Below are 21,263 nucleotides of genomic sequence, written 5' to 3'. Positions count from 1 at the left end.
TTCCAATGCAATGAGCAGTCTAGTCCTTTTTGGACCAATCCACCTGGTGACAAGTTTAAAAGCAACAAGAATGGTGAAATTTGAGTCAGCTGTGGAAGCAGGTCTACTGCAGAAGCGCATACATCTCATGGAAGGCGGCGTGGCAGATGGAGTGTTCGAGAGCACAAGCATGATGCAGATTGTATGCAACAGGAAGCAAGACTCAAAGAAGCTAGAGGCCTGCAGTGAACTACGGAACAGGAATCAGAGTGACCAGGCAAAGCTTCATTGTGAGGCCTGGGCTGCGAGAGACACATCTGTGGTAGGAGCAAAGCCATGCAGAGCTGCTGTGGAGACAGAGCTAAGCGCCGCACGAGAGAGAGATTGTGGTGGCTGGAAGCATTGCTGGAGTGCCGTAAGCTCTGACCAGTGAGTCAACCTAGGAAGGGGGACACCAGGCAGCAGATGAGCAAATTACTCTGGTGCAAACATGAATGTGTGCTGATCCAAAGATAATAAGTACTTTTGAATACCATCTGGATGGAATCAAGAAAGCAAACACTTTTGAATACTGATTTGAATGAAAGCAAGAAAGCAAACACTTTGGAATACTGATTTGAATAAAGGGAAGAAAGCAAGTACTTTTGAATACCGAATAGAATGAAAAGCAAATATTGTTGAATACTGAGCAGAATTAAAGCAGTTTTGTGGACTTTTACACTGCTAAGGAACTGTACAATCTGAGAGAACAATAATTGGCAAGAGCCATAAGAATATGTGAAAGTGCAACAAGTGAATAGTGGCAAAGCAAGCAAATGATAAATCATCATGAGGATGTGAAAAGAGAAACAATCAGGCACCACTGTAGAGCTGAAACAGTGGCAACGTACATACAAGGAAGAAGAGGCAAGACAGGTGTCTTGGTTGTGTGACCAGTAATGGGTGGACCACGTGGTCTGACAACTGCGCCTAGACTGAGGACATCTACCTATGACAAAGCCACTTAAAATACCTGCAAAGAAACTTGTGATTGAATATCAAGGAAAGTTGGTAAGAACTGAAATTGAGGAACTGTACTTTGTGAACTTGGTGAAAGATATCCAAACCAGAAGGGCTCGAAAGTATTAAAAAGAACTGTATTATAAAATACTTGAAAGCATTGTGAACTTTATGAACTTTGGAGAAGGGAAACCATTTACAAACCAAAAGCTGGAAGAAGCTCAGAACTTTTATTTGAACACCTCTCATTTTGACACTGACATCCCTACACAATGCCTACAAATAGATGTGAGGACAAGCAAATGTTTTTGACACAGTGTGAGGAACCTGTGGGCATCCTCATTTCCTTCTCCCCATCATCCTCTGCTCAGCTGGCAGAGGAAGGGCCATCACGCTTGGATCCCGACCCTGAGGGTCGAGATGCGATGGAGGTTCACCTTGGTAAAGGAGACTTGGTGAATGGCAGGGGGATGTCCTTGGGTGAGAGGCGATATCCCTCATTTCCATTGCATGATTAACCCTCAATCCCAGCCGCATTTATAGGATATTGTTACCCTTTTCCATCTGTCACGGATAACACCAGAATACATCATCAATCAAGAAACCCTAGGAAGAGGGTGAAGAAGAGGAGATCCACAGGCAAGACATCGTATCCCCCTTTTCCTTGTAGTCATCAACTTCACCCTGCCCCTGTCTTTATAGGTTGTTGTCACTCACTTCCCCTCACTTCCCCTCATTCATACCATTATAGTACTGAGACGAGGAAGAGGTGACTAGGAGTTTTGCACACTTACATTTCATTTCACCACACTAGTACTGAGAAGAGGAAGAGGCATTCAGACTGTTTTAAGGGTCAGGCATGTTCATTGTACTCCACTAAGTATGTTCGGGAAATTGGGCCTGAGGACTTACACCTGCAAACTGTGAAATGGTTGCTTGTGCATAAAAGCTGGAGTCGTCAAAGAAAACAGAGAGACCAGTAGGAGAGAAGCCGGGCTGAGAGTTATTGGCCTGAGGGGAGAGAAATCCTGAAGATAAGGAGGCAGCAGAGTAGGTTCCTGTCGGGAAACCAGGACATCGGCAAGTATCCAGAAGGAACTGTGGCACCAAAGCCTGGGCAGGCTGTGAGAAGGCCAAAGCGGTGGGAGCCTCTCTGGTCGGTGCCTGCAGCAGGAGCTGTGGGGCACAGAAGATATCCGATAGCTGCAAACTACCTGCAGGGTGCGCGGGAAGCGAGCAGAGCTGTCAGCAACTCACAGAGAGAGGAGCAAAGTTCAAGCGGGGCTCGCAATCCAATGGAAACGTGTATGCAGAGCAGAGGAAGAGAAAGCAGCTGCCCGGAGGAGATGCCAGGGACCGGTGAGTGAGCAGAAGGGAACACTCCAACCGGGGTGCTCCTGCGGGTTTTTACATGTCAATCTTGAAAGCCGAAGGAAGGAAAGATGATGTACAAGATACCGTAAACCCAAAGTAAAGGGTTGTGATGAATAATATGATAAGGTGAACAGTGAGCAAAAGGATAAGAGCTTTCAACGATTGAATACCGAACTAAAAGAAAGCTTTTGACAAGCATATGAAAGCTTGTGATAAACCTATGAACAGATAAGTTTGTGTGAAGTACACATACAATATATTGAAAGCAAAGAACAAATCTTATGAAATGCAGTGAAAAGCAAGTATTTAATATTGCTGAAGAGAGTGAAAGCTATTTGGTGACGAAAAGAGAGCACCACGAAGTGAACTGTATGAAACAACACATTGTGGCAAAGTCAAGAGACTGGCCCAGAGGAAAACACAATGTGGCAAAGCCACAAGGCTGCCAAGCAGAAAGCCAAGTTAATGTGAATCCGAACACAAGTGCAGTTACAAAAGAACCTGTGTGGGCAAGAAAGCCTAGGGTGACTGGTTGCGTGACCTGTGATGGTTGGACCATGTGGTCTGACAACTGCACCTAGACCGGGATACCCTATCTGTGAAAGTCAAGGAAACATTCAGAGAGCAAATCCAAGTGCATGGAAGATATTGCTGAAGTGAAGCAGAAGAAAGCAATCTGTTTGAACTATCAAGAAACCACAAGGAGAGTAAAGTTATCTTGGAACTGGTTTTTGAACATTGAGAGACTGAGACTAAGTACAAGTTGGCAAGCTGAGCAAGCTTATGTCTTGGGGAGGGAATCCTGAGACCTTATGAACTTTGTTGCTGCCTTGACGGAGGGAACTTTGAGGCTCCCTTTTTTGGAACTGTGTTGTCTTCTTGGGGAAAGGAACCCCATGCTCCCTTCTTTGAATTGTGTTGTTTTCTTGGGGAAGGGAACCCCGCGATTCCTTTTAAATAGGGTCATTTTCGTGGGACGGGAACCCTGAGACTTTGTGGAACTGTTTTGAATTTGGGGAAGGGAACCTCAAGACATTTTGGAACAGTCTTGAATTTGGAGAAGGGGAGCTGCAAAGCAAGCCAGGGGCTGGAGGAAGCACAGACCTTTATTATGAATGCTATTTATTTTATTGCTGACATCCCTACACATTGTTTAGCTTTAGTTGTGAGCGCAACTAATGGTTTTGGAAACAGACAGATGTTTAAGTTGAACGTACTGTCTCAGACCTTCCTTAGTTTCTTTAGGCAGGGAAACCCACCTTAGCATAGGGCAAGTTACGCCTTCAACCATCCTGAAGTTTCAGTTAACAAACTACTTTTGTTTAAATTCTGAATCTTTTGTCTCTGTCTTGCTTCATGATGCCTTCACAACAGACTTTTACTTTGGACTCCCTGACGTAGACTATCCTTGGTTAATTTAGGGAGGGAAATTCCACCTTAGCATATGGCAAGATAAGCCTTTTTCCAAACTTTTTTCTGTTAATAAACGTTTCTAAGTCAAACTTAAATTCAGTTGCCTGTGTCTGCTTCATGATGCCTTCACACCGCCCACTGAATACCACCCCCAGGGGGACTATCGGGTAGCGGCCTGACCTCCCTGGCCTCATGGCAAGGGGCTTCCCCTATAGGAGCAGTGACAATACCCTGAGATTACTCACAGTTGTTACAATGATTAACATGTATAGTGCAGGAAAGATAAAAAGGTGTTTGTACTCACAGAGTGTTGCCAATGGAAATCCCTGTTTAAAAAGGATTGTATTTGATTAAGAGCTTGTGATATGGTTAAGGTCATGAGAATATTGGAAGTAAGGTGAAAAACACTAATTGGAAGATAGAATGAAGGCTTTTAATCTTATGCATGCATATTTTAACATGTTTTATAATGAAAGTTGTGTTTAATTTTCAGTTATCTGACGTAATAAAGATTTGGAATATTGCATAAATGGTGTGTGGACATAGTGTAGAATTCACAATAACACACTAGAGACAGGTTCTATTATATATGTTAAGAAAGTTAGAAATCTGGATAGACCCGTTTCTGTACTCTGTAATCCCGGGGTTCTCTATTGGCCTACAGAGATGGTTAAAAACAACCTTAAAAATAAATATATAAAATATAACAAAGCAAACTTAAAATCACATTTACTGCAATTAAACATACAAATAAAACAAACAGATATAACAATATAAAAGTAATTATTTTCCGACATAAATAGCGCATAAACAAGTCTAACTATAGCTAAATGAGGGGACTTGTGTTCACCCCAAACAATTCAATTCCAAAAACTTACAGAAGAAAGAAAAGAAATGTCATGAGAACATTTTCCTAAGAAAGTTATTCTTTCTAGATGTAATATGGGACAATACATTATTAAGTGTCCCTTAGTTTTCACTAAATCCAGCTGCTTACATATACATCAAATGCACAGAGCACATGCAATGCCCAATCTTTGGCCAACAACCTCAAAAGTAGGACATACATTGAAAGAAAACATTGAAAGGATCAACAAAAAATTGGCTGCAGAATTTTATAGGGAGCACCATTAATTATTCTCCTTTCCAGTAACAAATTGAAATAATTTATATTTTTGTGCCAAAGCTCTTGTATTTACCCAGTAAAAATTCCATAGCTTTTTCTTAACAGGGAGTTTACAAGGAGAATCTCATCTGCATCACATTCACAGAGAATATTTTTACAATGTTCTACAAAGTGAGATATTGGTAAAGAACTCTTATTTAACATGGTCTGATGCAGATCTTCAGATAAAGAGTTTTGGGCAGGAGACAAAAAGCTGATTGAAAGGTAAGAGCTTGCCACTTTACACAAACCTCCATAGACACCAAACGTGATAGATACTAAATCATTATGGCTGGAATTTATTGAGGGAGGCCAAGCACCTTTCTCCATAAAATTCCTTCTGATTTAGTTAGAAAGTACCAAACAGTGTTTAGGAAAATGTCCAATCCATGCACTAAGGTTTTGTTTGTAGAAATTCATACTAGCAACAATGAAAACTGACCAAATTTAATGTTGATCATTTTCATCTAGCAAGCAAATGGTAATATTTGTATTCTCAATGCATGCATTAAGTAGGCCAAATGTGGTATCTTATTGGAAATCCTAAATAGACACAAATATGGGAAACTTCTAATTTAGACACATTAATCGAGCAATGATAAGATTGCAATGTTCTTTTAATAGAAAAAACACATCACTGTGTTTTTGCAGCATTAACAGTTAATTGGTGATTTGTCATATACTGATATAAGGCGTCAAGTGTTCACTGAAGCCCAATAGAGTAGACTCAAATACAATGATATCAGCAGCGTTTGCATGGAGGAATCAATGTTTTAATAGATATATTTTCATTTTTGTTCAGGGTCTTTCTGATGACTCTCCACAGGGCTCTTCAGTATCATCAGGCATGTGGCCGAACCTTTGCAAACAATCCTCTTGGACACACAAGATGAACAGAACCGATTCCAAGATATTCAAAGAGTGCATTGTGTGGCACACCTTTTGGAATACAAGTGGGATAACAAGAAAAGGAGGGCAGGTGCATAGGAAGGCATGGACCATATTTCCTGTAGGAAACAATATAAGGCAAGAACCTATGTAACATTTGATATATTTTCAGGCAATCAATGGAAATCAATGGAAATCAATGGAAATCAATGGAAAAAGAGATCATAAAGTGTTTGTTGGTATTGCATAACCAATTCTTGAATTTTTCAAAAATGATTGCATGTGCAATGAATAAAAGGCACAGGAAGCCAGTTATAATACATACATGAACAATCACTACATATCAAAAATCACATCATGAACTATATATCCAACCACCATTCAGACAGAACCACATATACATCCCTATCCTAACGACAGTTTCGGTCACAGGTATAGCTATTTTCAACACATCATGCCTTCTTCAGACAAAAAAAAGAAAGTAAGTGGTGATTGGAACACTTGACATCTCTTTAATCTCATGTCTCAATGGCGTTCACAAGTCATCTGGAAAGATAATTTCAGAGTGAGCCTCACAAATCTTAAATCAGCTCTCGTACCCTTCATCTGCATCTCACTAGTCCATTGCGGGCACTCAGTGTTTTAGTAGGTTTGACAATCTCACCTGATATGCCAAAGTGCAGCAGGTTTGTCACATACATATATACGCCTCCCTCATAGTCCTAGTGCCAGACACGATTGCAAGCCAACCAAAATGCGTGTATGTCCAGTAGCTATATGCGTGGCCGAAACTCAAGTTGGCATCAACAATTGGGCACAAAAAGTGATTGCTACAATAAATGCACTTTAAATTGTTCTGAATACCTAGGTTTTAATTTATTGCACTGCCACCTGTTTAAGAGTAGTGGCGTGCAGCGTCTAGCGAGGTGGCGTCAGATGGAATGTATTCCCAGCTTCTGTTTTTTTATTGTATTGCACATGCACTTAATATATATACATTTTGAATATTCTTACAATTCATACCAGTCAACAACCCCACTTTTGTGTACAGCCTGAATAAACATTCTGATCGGTATCTGGGCCAACATGCATTTCTCCAGTAAAGAGCCCAACATGTGATCCCCTCCCATTTCCCACCCTCCCACAACACTTCCATTAAATTACATTACATTACATTACATTTGTTATGCGCGCTATTGACCCTAGGGCATAAAGGCGCAGACAACGAAAAGACGTACAACACAAATGAGGACAGGCTTAGAGGTGAGGATCAAAGCATCCTCGGTAAATTATTCCTCTATTCCCTGTAGTATGATGCAGTCTATTGGAGAAATCCGTGAGTACAGTAGATCAAACGAATAAGAAAGTCTTCAGTTCCTTCTTGAAAGATGCGAGGGAATAGTGACTCCTCAAGCTGATAGGAAGATTATTCCACATCACGGGGGCCTTCACCATAAATGCTCCCTTTTCCGCCTTCATTGTTTTACATCTTGGCTGTATGATTTCATTAGTGAGGTCGGATCTCAAAGATCTTACATTACTCTTTGAAATTATGTGCTGTTGTACGTATTCAGGCATTACTTGTAGCCGGCATTTGAAAACTATAACCAGTACTCTAAAATTAATCCTGGCTTCAATAGGTAGCCAGTGTAATGAGCGTCTGGCCACAGTTACATGGCTATGCCTTGGGAGTCTGAGAACAACTCTGACTACCCAATTCTGTGCTACCTGCAATCTTTTGTTGATGCCCAGCAGGATGCTACAACAATAGTCCAATTTAGCACCTATGATTGCCCTGGCTATGGTCTCAGCGCTTTCCTGCGAGATCATTGGCCTCAAATGAGCCAAGAGTCTGATATAATAGACTACCCCTGCAACCACTGATGAGACATGAGCTTTCATGCTTAAAGTCGAGTCGAGAGTTACTCCTAAAATTTTTGTTTTTGATAAGGGAATAATGATGTCCTCCCCCAATTTAAAGGTGCTATATTCTTGACTCAATTTACTAATCGCCTTAGAGCTGCCGACTATTAGCAGCTCAGTCTTGCTGCGATTAAGAGCTAGAAAGTTATCCAACATCCATTTTTCAATGAGGGCAAAAACTCTATTCACCTCCGCCTCATCCTTTTTGTGATGTCCTGATAACTTGATAACACATTGAGTGTCGTCTGCATAATTAGAGAACACGACCCCCTCCTCCTGTAGCATAAAGAAGAATGGGGTCATGAACAGGTTATACAGACATGGGGACAAACTTGCCCCTTGTGGGACCCCATAAAGGACAGAAAGTGGACTAGCTTCAGCGGAGGCCGAGCAAACTCTACTTGTTCTATTCTCCAGGAAAGAGGCGATCCACCGGGCTGCTGAGTCTGAGCGGTTAGCCACCTCTTGTAGTCTTGGAATTAAGATCGAATGCTCGACCAAATCAAAGGCCGCTGATTGATCTAGAGAGATTATCAGGGAGAGGCCACTTCTATCCATTTCCCCCATTACTTTAGATTTCAGTTCTAATAATGAGGTTTCCGTCCCATATTTCTTCCTGAATCCTGACTGATTTGGATGGAGGATGTAATAAAGGTCTAGGTGCTCTGCAAGCTGACTGTAGGCCACTCTATCCAAAATCTTAAGTAAGAAGGGTGTGTTGGAAATGGGTCGGAAATTTAGCGGATTATCCATTGATAGTCCCGGTTTTTTTAGAATGGGGGTAACCATGGTTGCTTTTAATTCATTTGGTACCCTACTTGCTTTAAGAGAGGTATTTATAAAATTACAGATTGCTTTAATAAGCTGCGGTGGACATGTTTTTATAATCATGGAAGAGCAAGCATCACCCCTACATTGTGATGGTTTCATATGCTCTATGATTTGTAACAGCTCACTTTCTGTGATAGAGTGAAAGTTGAACTGGGGGACTGACGGGTCACGCGTGAAACCTTCAGTTACAGCCCCACCAGCATCAATGATTGATTCCCTTTTTTCGAGCATGGTTGCCCTGATTTTATGAAGTTTATTATCCAGCAAACACCCAGAGTTTTTGTGCGTACCTAAGACACCCCCATTCGGGGTGGGCATACATCTTGTGTAGTCATCAACTCATTGAGCATTTCCCCCAATCCAGTCCCCCCCTTAGTCCCAAGATTCTCCCTGCTTCCTCAAAATCTCTGCTTTCGCCACCACCCAGCGTTGTGCATCCCGAACCCACAATTGCACCAATGGGCCCCTCGGGCAGTTCATGATATTACAATCCTTCGCTTGGCCAGTATTAACAGGAATTTCTTTCTCATTTTTGCTTGTTTCCCTCCAGGTATCAGTCCCCACATGCATATCTCCAGGGTAAATTCATATGTGCTGTGTGACCAGGAGTTAATTTATTCCATAACCTCCACCCAGTACGTTATAATAACTCGCCAATCCCAGGTCATATGCCAGAAACCTGCCGAAGCTACCCCACATCTAGAACAACAGTGTTGGTTTTGCAGGTTAATTGCATGACGTCTGGATGGGGTCATGTATACTCTATGATATGATATGATATGATATGATATGATATTATGATATGATATGGCATTTATAACGCGCCTATACACAAGTGTTTCAAGGCGCGACAAGGCAAGGGAGGGGAACAGAGGGAGGACAGACAACAATCATACTAGGCCAGGTGTCATTCAGATCGTGCAAGTGCATGGGAACTAGGGCAGGGGTAGTGCAGTACATGGGAATAGATCGCAATTAAGAATAGATAACAAGTAAGTAACGGCCAGCAAGTGGAAAGTGCATGGGTAAGTGCATACATCAGGTGTCAAGGGCTGGTAGGGGGACTGTAGGGATACAGAAACAGTTCCCAAGTGCAAGGCTTGTCAGATGGGCAGTGCAGGTGTGTGGCGCTGGCGGGGGAGGGACTAGGGCCCGGGAACAGAGGGTGTCCAGGTAGCCAATGCAGTTCCGGTTACAGCCAGGAGGTCAGCAGAGCAGAGGAGGAGAAAAAGCAGAAGCAAAGAGAAAGGTTTTGAGGTGCTTCAGAAACCAGAGATGGTTCTCCTCAAGTTTAAGGGAGGCAGTGAGGCTGTTCCAGAGGGAGGCACCAGCATAGAATGAGATCTACCACCAACTTGTGTCTTGGAGAAGCGACTGACCCTGAGGGAGTTGGAGGTGGATGAGCGGAGAGCTCAAGAAAGAAGATATTTAGGGAGAGAGAGTTGAAGGTATTGAGGACCTAGGCCCCAGAAGGCGTTGTGGACGATGCAGAGGGTTTTGAACTTAATCCTCGCAGCCACTGGGAGCCAGTGCAGAGGCAGAGCCAGATGCAAAAAATGTTATTGCATTAAACAAAACCGTGCATTTCTAGTTACCTTTTTGACCTGTTCCCAGATGCGAGTCCACTTATCATCCGAAATCTCGTACCCAGTGCCCCTCTCTCACACTACTTTGATCCCCAGTGCAGGCCTCCATATCTGCTCACCAGTTCCCCTGTACAATCTAGAAATAACCATCTGCTTCCACCCAAATCCAACTCCTGGTGTAATAAGGGGTTTATCTCTGGTTCCTCTGGAGTCTCGTCCCATATATCTGTCAATCTCTTTACCAGCCGAGTACATCCCAGAAAAGATCCCTGTGACATAGGATACATTTGTCTCCACTATTCCAATAGTAGACGTTTTCCTTCCATGTGTAGATCCCCTACCGTAGCACAACCATTGCTACGCAGCGTACCAGCGTCTAAGTTTGTCATTTCTCTCATATTGCACTTTAATATTGATGCACTTTTTTGGCGAGGAGTAAATGTCCTTAGGATAGGGAGTATGAGTGGTTGTGTATAAATGGTGGCTGGATATACGGTTCATGATGAGATTCAGTGGTTGTTCATGTATGCATTATAACTGGCTTCCAATGCCTTTTACTCATCGCAAATGCAAATAATGTTTATAAAATAAGAGAATTGGTCATGCAATACCTACAAACACTTTATGATTACTTTTTCCATTGATTGTTTGAAAATATATAAAATGCTACATGGGTTCCCGCCTTATGTTGTTTCTTGTTTTTGATTCCCTCTGAACCGATTAATGAGATTAGTCATAGTGGTATGGCCTCATTTGTTGTTTTATGTCCATCTTTCCTATACTGCAGGGGTAGAAATGTGCAGCTCTCTGGATGTTTTGTCCTACAACTATATGATATGTCACCATTGACTACAATAATATGGGCTTGTGGGAGATGTAGGCCAAAACACCTGGAGAACCGCACGTCAAAACCTGTTACAGGGGATTACGTGACCCCCTTGTTTGGTGTCTCTGGAATGGTCCATAGTAGCTGCAGGTTTGCAGGGTGTCCTTTGGAATGGAGGGCGGTGTCGCCTCTAGTAGGTGTGATGGACTTCAAGCACAGAAGAGGACACAGGCATCCTAAATCCTGCATTACGCATCCAGTACCAGATGTTGTCTTATAACCAATAATCGTTGAGGGCAAGGCTTTGATGACTCCATGGCATCATATCGAATACAAAATGGATAGGTTAAAGATCATCAGTTGCAACATAAATGGATGGATACATCATTGTGAGCGACACAGTGTGTTTAAATTTGTCAAGCAAAAGGTCTCGTGAGCGCACAGTGCCTGTAGGCCATGATCGTGTTCGGCTCGCTGTTCTTCGGGGGGGTGAGTCCAGGTTAGCTGAATAGGCGATGTTCAAGACCTGGGTCGGACTGGGACAAGAAATAGGCCCGGACACCTAAAAACAAAAAGTGACACACTGCTCGCATCAAAAAAACTGGCCCTCAAACTATCATCCATGAATCGCGTCAGTTAACGACTTCACAGAAAATGTTACTAAATGGGCTAAGGGTGTAAGTATTTGGACATATAATAACAGTGTCTGGCAAATGCCTAATACTTATGCACAAGCCAACACCGTTGGCTTTGCCAATGCTTGTTTTTAACAGGACTTCAGTGAAATACAGGCATAGTGCTTATAATTTGAGTGGCTGAATGCAGTGTCAAGGCAATTTTGGTGAGAGTCTAAGACCCCTTGCCTCCTGTGGTTGGGAAAGTGCCTAGCAGCACCGCACGGTACTTACCCTTAGCAAGCTAAGTGACCGTTCATTCAAATAATTGAAGTAAGTGCCTGAGGCCGGGTAGTAGCTGTCTGTGCCATGGAGCCAGAGGAGCTGGCTAGGACACTGAGGGCTGAAAAACACTCAGGGAAACAATTTAGTTTTACTTTGTCGTTTAACCTGAAGTGTTATTTTTGGGTATGTTTTTAACACACAAGAACACTTCGTGGGGTCCACTTTTTCAGCGTGGAAACTAGAGATTATTCATATACCATTTAATGTGTGGCCTCAAAGTATCTTTTCTTCTGGATTAGCCCTCATAACATATGTGGGCTGCTATCCTTAGGGGTAGGGTGCACGGATCTTCTGCCCTTTTGGGAGTAAGGACGGAGATTAGTGTCTTGGTGGGGCTTGGGGCCACATTTCTGAGAGGAACTATTTCATAGGTCATGGGACCTTTTTTCTTTATTGAGCCTTCGTAAGAAGTGTGTGTGCCCCAAGTATTGGATCACTCTTGTGATTGATAAATAAAGTGGAAGTAAAAACGGGATTTTTTTTGGCCCATCCGTTGTGACGTTCTCCTTTCAGGTGGTCTTTTTTTGTTTTTGTCTGGCTTCTTGCAGGATTGTGGTCCAGTATTGCCTTTGTGATATGTTTCACTTAGTGCTTTGCCACCTGGATTGTTTTTTAGTACAGGAGTCTATAATACAGCGGTTTTTCTGGGGGAATACTTCCTCCACAACAAGATGTTGTTTTTGGTCTTTTTTCAGGGGGTTTTTTTCGACCGGTTTCGATGATTATTATTTATCATCTTCTTCAGGACCGTGATTTTTGGGCAAACGCGTGGTGGATAGCGTTCGAAGTCTGGCTGCTGCGTTTTGGATGATTTGTAGTTTCTTCATGAGGTATTCTGGCATTCCGAGATAGAGGCTGTGTGCGTAGTCTGCACCATTATACCTTAGTATTCCCATAAAAGAACATACGCAAGTTTGCTTTGTGCATAATGCCAGTAATGATACTATAAGAAAACATGTCCATGGTTGTTCTGCCAATGTATGACAGAACCCCCACATAAGAACATACTGCAGTTGGCTTTAGCATGGAGTAAACAACTTCATAAAAGCCATCAAATAAACTAGGGGGTGGAACGAAGCAAACCATGCTGTTTTAGGGACACGTAAAGGGCAGATACGACACTGCTATGGAAGGTTGTGACGGTGAAGTCCAAGCACACTACGAAAAGCCATAATTTGAAAAATTAAGGCCAAGCGCGCTCCTGTCCAGTGTATGTCGTTTCTTTCAAGGAGCTGTTTCGCAAGCCCAAAATACCCACATTCACCATGGAAACCGGACAACTGATTGGTTTGTGCAGGCCAGCCTAAGAATGGAATATCATTCCTGCACGCGATTGCTCAATGAAAAATAGTATAAAAATAAAGCTGCATCTGATGCCTAGAGTTCAAGGATAGCAAAGCTCGTGGCAGGCCTGTATTAGGACTGCAGGCAGTAGGAATCACACTGGGGGTTGTGTGACTTTCTTTAAAACCTCCCATAAATATTCAAACATGTCCATATTCTTTCACTGCTTTTATTTCAATAAGGGCAAAGCAACCTGGAGTCCTAAATAAAAAACAGATGTGAACAATATGCTACAGCCCTGATAGCTTCCTAGTCAGATAAACAAAACAATCTGGAGGGCTTCTGTTTCAGGAAGGCAAGGCAGGGAGCAGAAGGGGGGTGGCGGGCGGGGGTACTGGTAGCGGGGCAATGCCAAGCAGATAGATGTTTTCATTTTGCAGTTTTTTCATATAATGGCGGTTGATAGGTGTGCAGGTATTACAAAGGCCATTCATCAACACCTCTGTTCCCAAGCCTCTTACCCGTCGTCAGGTCTCTGGGCCCTCCACCGCTTGCTCCACTCTCCCTCCTTGACTGAGTCGGCTCCCCCGTTGTGTGTGGTGGGAGGAGGATGCCCTGCATTAGCCGTCAGGTCACTGGCCCCTCCACCGCTTGCTCCACTCTCCCTCCTTGACTGAGTCAGCTCCCCTGTTGTGTGTGGGGGGAGGAGGATGCCCTGCATTATCAGGTCGGTGAGGTTAGGAAAGCCTGTCAGAGGGATGGATGACAGATTCCAAATGAAGGAATCCTCCCTCTTCGTGCGGTAGTAGTACCACAGCTCAGCCAGAGCCCCCTTCATTCAAGTCCTCTTCTGACTAAACACCCGAGTCCTGTGAGTGACTGTGTCAGTCCAGTCCAGTTCTTGCTGACTGGATTAGACAGACACAGTCAAAAACACAGAACACAGCAGCAAACTTGAATGACGGCCCGGTGGGCTACAAGACTTCAGTTTGCCGGCAACACTCTCCATCTGTCTCTGCTGTCACAGGAGAAAGACGGAGATCACCACCTCCAAAAACTGGGTCCATGCAGGGAATGAAGGACAGGCCCAAGGGCACATGATGTCACGTTGACATTTCCGGGGCAACGCAGGGGCGGGAGGGATCTGGGGGAAGGGGAAGTGACGTTACGGGGGGCGGGCTCTGGGAGTTGGGATGAGAAGTGAAATAAAGATGTGCATGCTAATGCTCCGTGTCCATTGCCTTACTGCTGCGCCATAGCCCGCGATACTAAGTGAAGGCACCACAATGGCGACGAAGGTGGGATTGCGGGCGGGTAACCGCTCCTAGGAGCCCAGCAGCCCGCCCAAGACGACCGCGACGGGAGCGCTCGCAGAAGCAGGCACCCAGCGTGCAGGCTCCATAATGCGAGGCCCGAGCCGCGGCGGTGATCGCGCGCAGAAGGACGCGCATCAGTGCCTCAAGCGAGGCCCCTCCACACAATGCCGAGGAGAAGCAACCTCACACAGCGGTCGGCTGTGACTCGTAGCCCACGTGTTCCATGCGGGAAGGAAGCGTTGGCCAAGCAGGCCTGCGGAGGACACGACAGGCCCGTGAGCCCAGGCAGGAAACCCGGCAAACCGCAGCAGAAGGCCACAGAGCACAGTGCCCAGCATCAAAGAGCCCCAGGAGGAACCAAGGCATTTTTGCTCTCTTGATGGTGCTCGTGCCACGTGTGGCAGCCATCCAACTACAACAGAGGACAGGACCACGCCCCTGAAGGAAGGCAAGAGAAAGTTCCATACGGACAGACCGCGCATCCACGGAGCAAGGCTCGTGGCATCACCAGAAGTAAGCACTTCACTGTCACCATGTCAGGACAAGATGATGGTCAAGGAGGGCAAGCACAAGGGAACGCACCCCCAGCCCCTGGGGCACCCGCACCAGACCATATACCCTATCAACTACCGGACACCCTGACAGCCCAAATGCCGGGAGCATTTGATGTAACAGACACAAGCAATATGGGGCCCCTGTGGACCAAGTGGATCAGGGATTTCGACCTGTACATGGGTGCCACAGGACCAGTCGCTGACGTAAGACAGGTATGTCTACTGAAATTAGCGGCAGAATCGGCGACCCGAGACATAATCGATGAGATGCTCCAAGATTCCATAGACTCGATTAAAGACCTCAAGGAAGCGCTAGCTGCGTACTTCGCACCCCATACCAATGTAGACTATGAAAGACATTTATTTCACAGTACCAAACAGGCCAAAGGGGAGTCCATGGATGCCTATGTGATGCGATTACGCACCAAACTAAAACACTGTGACTTTGCAAATCATTCAAACACTGAGGCACTAAGATCGCAAATCATCTCTGGGTGTGAGTCGCAAACTTTCCGACGGAAGCTACTTCAGAAATCCTGCACGCTTGAGGAAATCCTGGCACTAGCGAGAGTTGAGAGAGCCATTGACTCACAAGTCGAGAGTTTTGGCAACACCACCATAGGGGAAAATGCCAATAAATTGCAACTAGAGAAGAAAACCGAAGAACTCTTCTGTTACAAGTGCGGATTCGAGTACCCGCATGAAGGAACATGTCCAGCCATAGGTCAACGGTGCACCTCGTGCGGCGAAGAGGGTCACTTCAAGGCAGTGTGCAGACTATTCCGTGATCGAGGCAGAGACAGACCCCGGGAAAATACCTCTCGCCCAAGAAGCAGACATGGAGGGTCGACAATCCATACCCCAGTCCCCAACATGTCGAATGCCCAAAATCAACACCCAGGTGACCAGTGAGACAGAGAATCAGGAGAAGATCGGCAAAGGAGAAGGGAAAGAAGAAGGCTCACAATGCGCCCAAGAACAGAACGCCGATCCCACCGCCACGTGCGGTACATGGTAGAGCAGTCTCCCACAGACTCTGAACCCAGCTCATCAGGGAGTGACCAAAGAGGAAGGCCTATGTATATGCATTAGGAAACCCCACAGCGACCGCTCACAGTCCAACGCTTATCATTAAGCTGCAAGAGAGACCAACGGAATTTCTCATAGATACAGGAGCCACTGTCAACATGGTGAGCGAGAAGATATACAATGACCTTCCACACAAGCCCAAGCTACACCCGGCAATCGTGTACATATATGCATATGGGGCCAAGACACCCTTGAAATGCCTGGGACAATTCAACGGACTCCGGTACAAAGGCCACGAAATGAGAGTGCCAATCCATGTGCTAGCCACCGAGACGGACAGCGGGTGCATCCTCAGTTTCAAGGCAGCCGCAGATATGGGCTTAATACATATCCTATATAACATAATGGTCTGCAAATACATAGACCCGGTGAAAATGGTAAATAACCTATACCCCAAAATCTTCAAAGGAATAGGAAAACTCTGCAACAGACAAATAAAGCTCCACGTGGACGAATCAATTCGCCCTGTAGCTCAGCCATACCGCGGAATTCCAGTGAACATTCAGAAGAAAGTGGAGGATGAACTCCAAAAACTACTCGAACAAGACATCATCAAAAGGGCCACAGGACCCACCACGTGGGTGTCACCGATTGTCCCCATTTTGAAGAAAGGCTCTGAGGCCATAAGATTATGCGTAGACATGTGACGCCGGAATCAGGCCATCAAAAGGGAGAGGCACCCCACGCCTAGAATCACGGACATGATACACCTGCTGAACGGAGCAAAGGTATTCTTCAAACTGGACCTGACAGTAGAAACACCCCGACAGTAGAAACATCACAATGTTCGTCACCCATGTTGCTCTCTTCCAGTACAAGATACTAAGCTTCGGGGTGTCCTTGGCAGCAGAAACCTTCCAGGCTGAAGTTCACAACATTATAAAACACATTCCAAACTGCCTCAATTATTCAGACGTCATCCTGGTCTTTGGAGCTGATGTGAACAAACACGACGAGACCCTGATGTTCTTGTGCAAGGCCCTGCACGATGCAAACCTCACGCTAAACAGAGACAAGTGCGAGTTTCGGAAAAATACATTAAAATTCTTTGGACATATTTTCTCCGAATCCGGCATGACCCCTGACCCAGACAAAGTGGCAGCACTCAACGACACGGCGGCTCCTTCCAACGTATCAGAACTTTGGTCGTTTTGGGACTTGCCAGCTACTGCAACCGGTACATCTGGGACTTTGCGTCGGTCAGCGAACCCCTCAGACAGCTAACGCACCAAGACCAAAATTCGAGTGGTCACAGGAGTGTCTAAAAGCCTTCGAACTGATAAGGGAAAGGTTTGCGAAAGCAGAGAACATGTCGTACTATGACCCCAGCGGACAGACCAAGCTCACTGTCAACGCCAGCCCAGTTGGCCTCTCAGCCATATTGGACCAGAAGGATCCCTCACGGAAACACATAGTGGCTCATGCCAGCAATAGCCTATCCACTACAGAAACCGCTTACTCACAGGCGGAGAAGGAAGGACTTGCCGTCGTCCCACTTCAAAGAACTTCTACCCAGCGGAGCCAGGCGGCTAAGCGGAAGGGTACCGGTGCACCGGGACTATGAATCAGATGACTCTTACCAAGCTGATCAGTGGGACTCGGAGGAGTCCGAGCCGGAAAGGAATGATGCAGATGTGGAGAGCCAGCCCTCGCCGGGGCCCAGTCAGGCACGTCCGTAGAGGGCTCGGAACAGACCTCACCGATGGATCGAGGAAATGGACTAGATGCTCACCGGACCGCCACCTGTTGCGAAGAGTTTGGTAACTGTTTAAAAAGGGGGGAGATGTCATGTTGACGTTTCCGGGGCAACGCAGGGGAAGGAGGGATCCGGGGGAAAGGGAAGTGATGTTACGGGTGCGGGCTCGGGGAGTTGGGATGAGAAGTGAAATAAAGAAGAGGTGCATGCTAATGCTCCGTGTCCGATGGCTTATTGCTGCGCCATAGCCCGCGATACTAAGTGAAGGCACCACGCATACACACACCAACCTTTCTTTACTTACTTTAATGGTCGGAATCGGAGGACTCAGAGTGGGGTGAGGATCCACAAACACACGTGGAATGGTTGATGCTCTCTGGCTCAGGCAGCTAGCGGTCTGCCGCACCCACACCCAGCAGCCAGGCTCACACACACGTCATCACCGGCCTACCCACCCCAGAACAAATTGTACAAATTGTTGAAACTTGCAAGCAAAAGCAAGTTGCAATTTCAAAGTATCAGTTTCACAACAATGCAAGGAGCGAGCGAGCGCGGACCCGGGGCCGGCTGCCTCGGCCAGACTGACTGCCTGGCATCACCCTGGCGGATGGCTTGGCTGAGTTGGCTCAGGGGGAGGGGAAGCAGCCAGGGTCCAGGCACTCTCTGCCAGTCCACCGCGGCCTGCGAGCTGGCTGCTGGAGGGACACAGCTTCCCGGAGGCAACTCGGCAAGTAACGTAAGTAACTTACGTTACTTAAAGTAATGGAAGTTACAAAAATGAATTTCTACATTTGTACACCTCAAAACCGGCCCAGGGTTGTACACCTCAAATCCGGCCCAGGGTGGGTGGATAATGAAACCGGCCCGGCCAGTGGCCGATTGTCCTATCGCCCAGTCCACCCCTGTTAAAGACCCATCTCTTTCGCTCCCTGTGAGTGTACACAACCAGGGGAAGAAGGGTCATACTCTGCACCACGCACGTGCCTCCCAGTATTTACCTGGTGGAGAGAGAATGCGAGCACTGAACTCAGATGCGTTGATGGTGTACTGAAGTGAAAGCCGCCCCAGGATGGATGACGGGGCCCGCAGCAGGTCCAGGCTATAACACTGGAGAAGAAAGGAGGCAGAATCAGGCTGAGAGCATGGCAAAAGCCAGGTAAACATAAATAGGTTGAGAGTGAGGCAGCAACCAGGTAAGCAGAAGTAGGCTGAGAGTGTGGCAGCAGTCAGGGGAGCAGAATGACTGAAAGCGTGGAAGTAGCGAGGAGAGCAGAAAGACAGGGAGCGTGGCAGACGAAGAGTCAGAACAATGCAGGTACTGGAAGAAAACTATCCAAGAGAAGAAGAGACTAAGGCCGGGACACGGGGTAACGGAGAGCATTAAGACGCACTCTCCAGCTTGCCCCTGCTGACTGTTGGACTGTGGCATGTAACCATGGCAACTGGTGACGCCGTCCTAACGCTGTAAGCATCAACGTCATTGTCTCTCATAATGACGGCATGCAGAGGAGTCGAGTGGCGCTGCAGGGAATCAATCCCCGGCATTCCTTGATGTCACTGGATCCCACAGAGCAGTTTTCAGCGTGGGTATAAATGCCAGCCCCCAGTAGGAGGTGGGCGTATGGAGAGCATGTAACAACATTTTATCAGTGGGCTGTGACCTGGGCTGTTTACAGAAAAGTCGTCTAACACATCAGAATGTAAACTTAATCATGCATTGACAGAAATAGGCCTTAAAAGTATACCATATGTCGAAAATAGTCCTAGCTCCTGCATGGACTTTAAAATAAGTTCTAGTTCTCATTACATACAGCTTTTAATTTCTGTTTGACCAAGCAGCTTTCTGTCCAAAATTCATTGGGTGTTGCTGTCAGCTACGTATCTTCAATTACAATCTGCAGGGGATAAATGGCCATTTAGTCACTGGGATGCTGAAGATTCCAGCCACTCCCATGCTGAAGAGTTCCAACCACCGTATTGGCTGCAATGCAGGGAGGTCAAGCCAACCCATTGTGGAAAATGTTTGCATGTTGTTTTGGCCAAATTATTCAGGCTCTCTAAATGTGCTGAATCTGCCTATTCAGAAAGTCGGGTGAGGGGACAATCCTGTTTTTCACACAGTGGGTGGAATGGCAGAGGTGGTAGATTGTTTCTGTGCTGAAGAAGCCCCATCTGCTACAAGGAACAAAGAGGACAGAGAATATTTTTTCTGTGTTAACTATCACACAGTCCCACAAGCAAAGCTGCAGGTCACAGACGTGGCAGATGTCTCAGAGGAAGGGTAGGTAATTAAGGAGTTTACATGGTGGAGAGAGAAAGTAGTACAGAGATCAGTATCAAAAGTCACACTTAAACCCTGGTGGGAGGGCACCAATCGCGCTGAGATGCTGCCCAACCACCGCCCTGCTCTTTCATCGAGATACAAAGAGATTCGAAAACACTGGTAAATGTTGAGCTGGAAAAGTTGCAAAGTCGCACTCAACTCTAGAAGAGACTTTCACATCCAGAGGTGAGGAGGGGAGAGCACAGGCTTGCTAAAGAGAGATACTGTTGCAAAGAGCTAGAAATGAGGGAGCAGAGCCTGTACCGCTTGGCTAGGGAAAAATAGCAGGGGTTGTTTCAGCCAGAGAATAAGACTGTAGAGGAGGTAAGGCAGTGGAAACCAATGGCAGAAACTTTGAAAGAGAGAGAGCATGGTAACAGTACTGAGCGAAGCCCCAGAGCAGAATTGCAATCACTACAGAGACTTAGTGCAAATGCACTGACAGCAGCAAGTAAATAAAGAGCATTGCCTGTTGGGAATTTTGTTTTATTTACCCCAGAGACATGGCGCATTTGTGCTGACCAAACTAGAAATCAGGGGGGAACATTTCTTAAAGGTATTATTCAAGTACCCAGCACTGTGATGTGCAGAGACAAGAGCATCAAAGAAGCATTGTGTATTGGGAGTTGTGATTCAATGATTACAAAGACCAGGCATATTGATGCTGTTCGACCATAGAAAACCCAAGTAGTGTCAGATACTGAGAATCAGATGAGAGAACATGATCCCGCATATGTGCTTGGGCATAGAGACCCAGACAATAGAGCATAGAGAAGGTCCACATCAAACAAGAAGACCTATGACTCACTGCACACTGCAAGTGTGTGCAGTGGTGCAGACTCCAGAAAGACTATCTCTAAGGGATGCTAAGCTCAGTGCCTTCCCACTTTGGTAAACAACAGAGAGGGTGATCTGTACCTGACTTAACAGCAGAATATATGAATCTAAGAACCACAAGAAGTGCTGTTCTTGATGTGTACATCTGAGTCCGATCTTGTCATAGATAAATCTCTAGCGCCCACAATCCACCATGCCAACCCTTATTGCAGAAAACAGGA

The 21,263-nt window shown here is 45.7% G+C and overlaps 1 protein-coding gene across 1 annotated transcript in view; it reads left to right on the top strand.

Moving 5' to 3' along the window:
- Positions 1 to 21,263, top strand: part of CSAD (cysteine sulfinic acid decarboxylase) — a 251,637-nt gene that overhangs the window by 188,980 nt on the left and 41,394 nt on the right. The window lies entirely within an intron of this gene.

The sequence above is a fragment of the Ambystoma mexicanum genome, chromosome 3q (genome assembly GCF_040938575.1).
Source record: "Ambystoma mexicanum isolate Mex_15411 chromosome 3q, UKY_AmexF1_1, whole genome shotgun sequence".
NCBI classification, from domain to species: domain Eukaryota; kingdom Metazoa; phylum Chordata; class Amphibia; order Caudata; family Ambystomatidae; genus Ambystoma; species Ambystoma mexicanum.
This window is presented reverse-complemented; position numbering and strand designations above follow the sequence as displayed.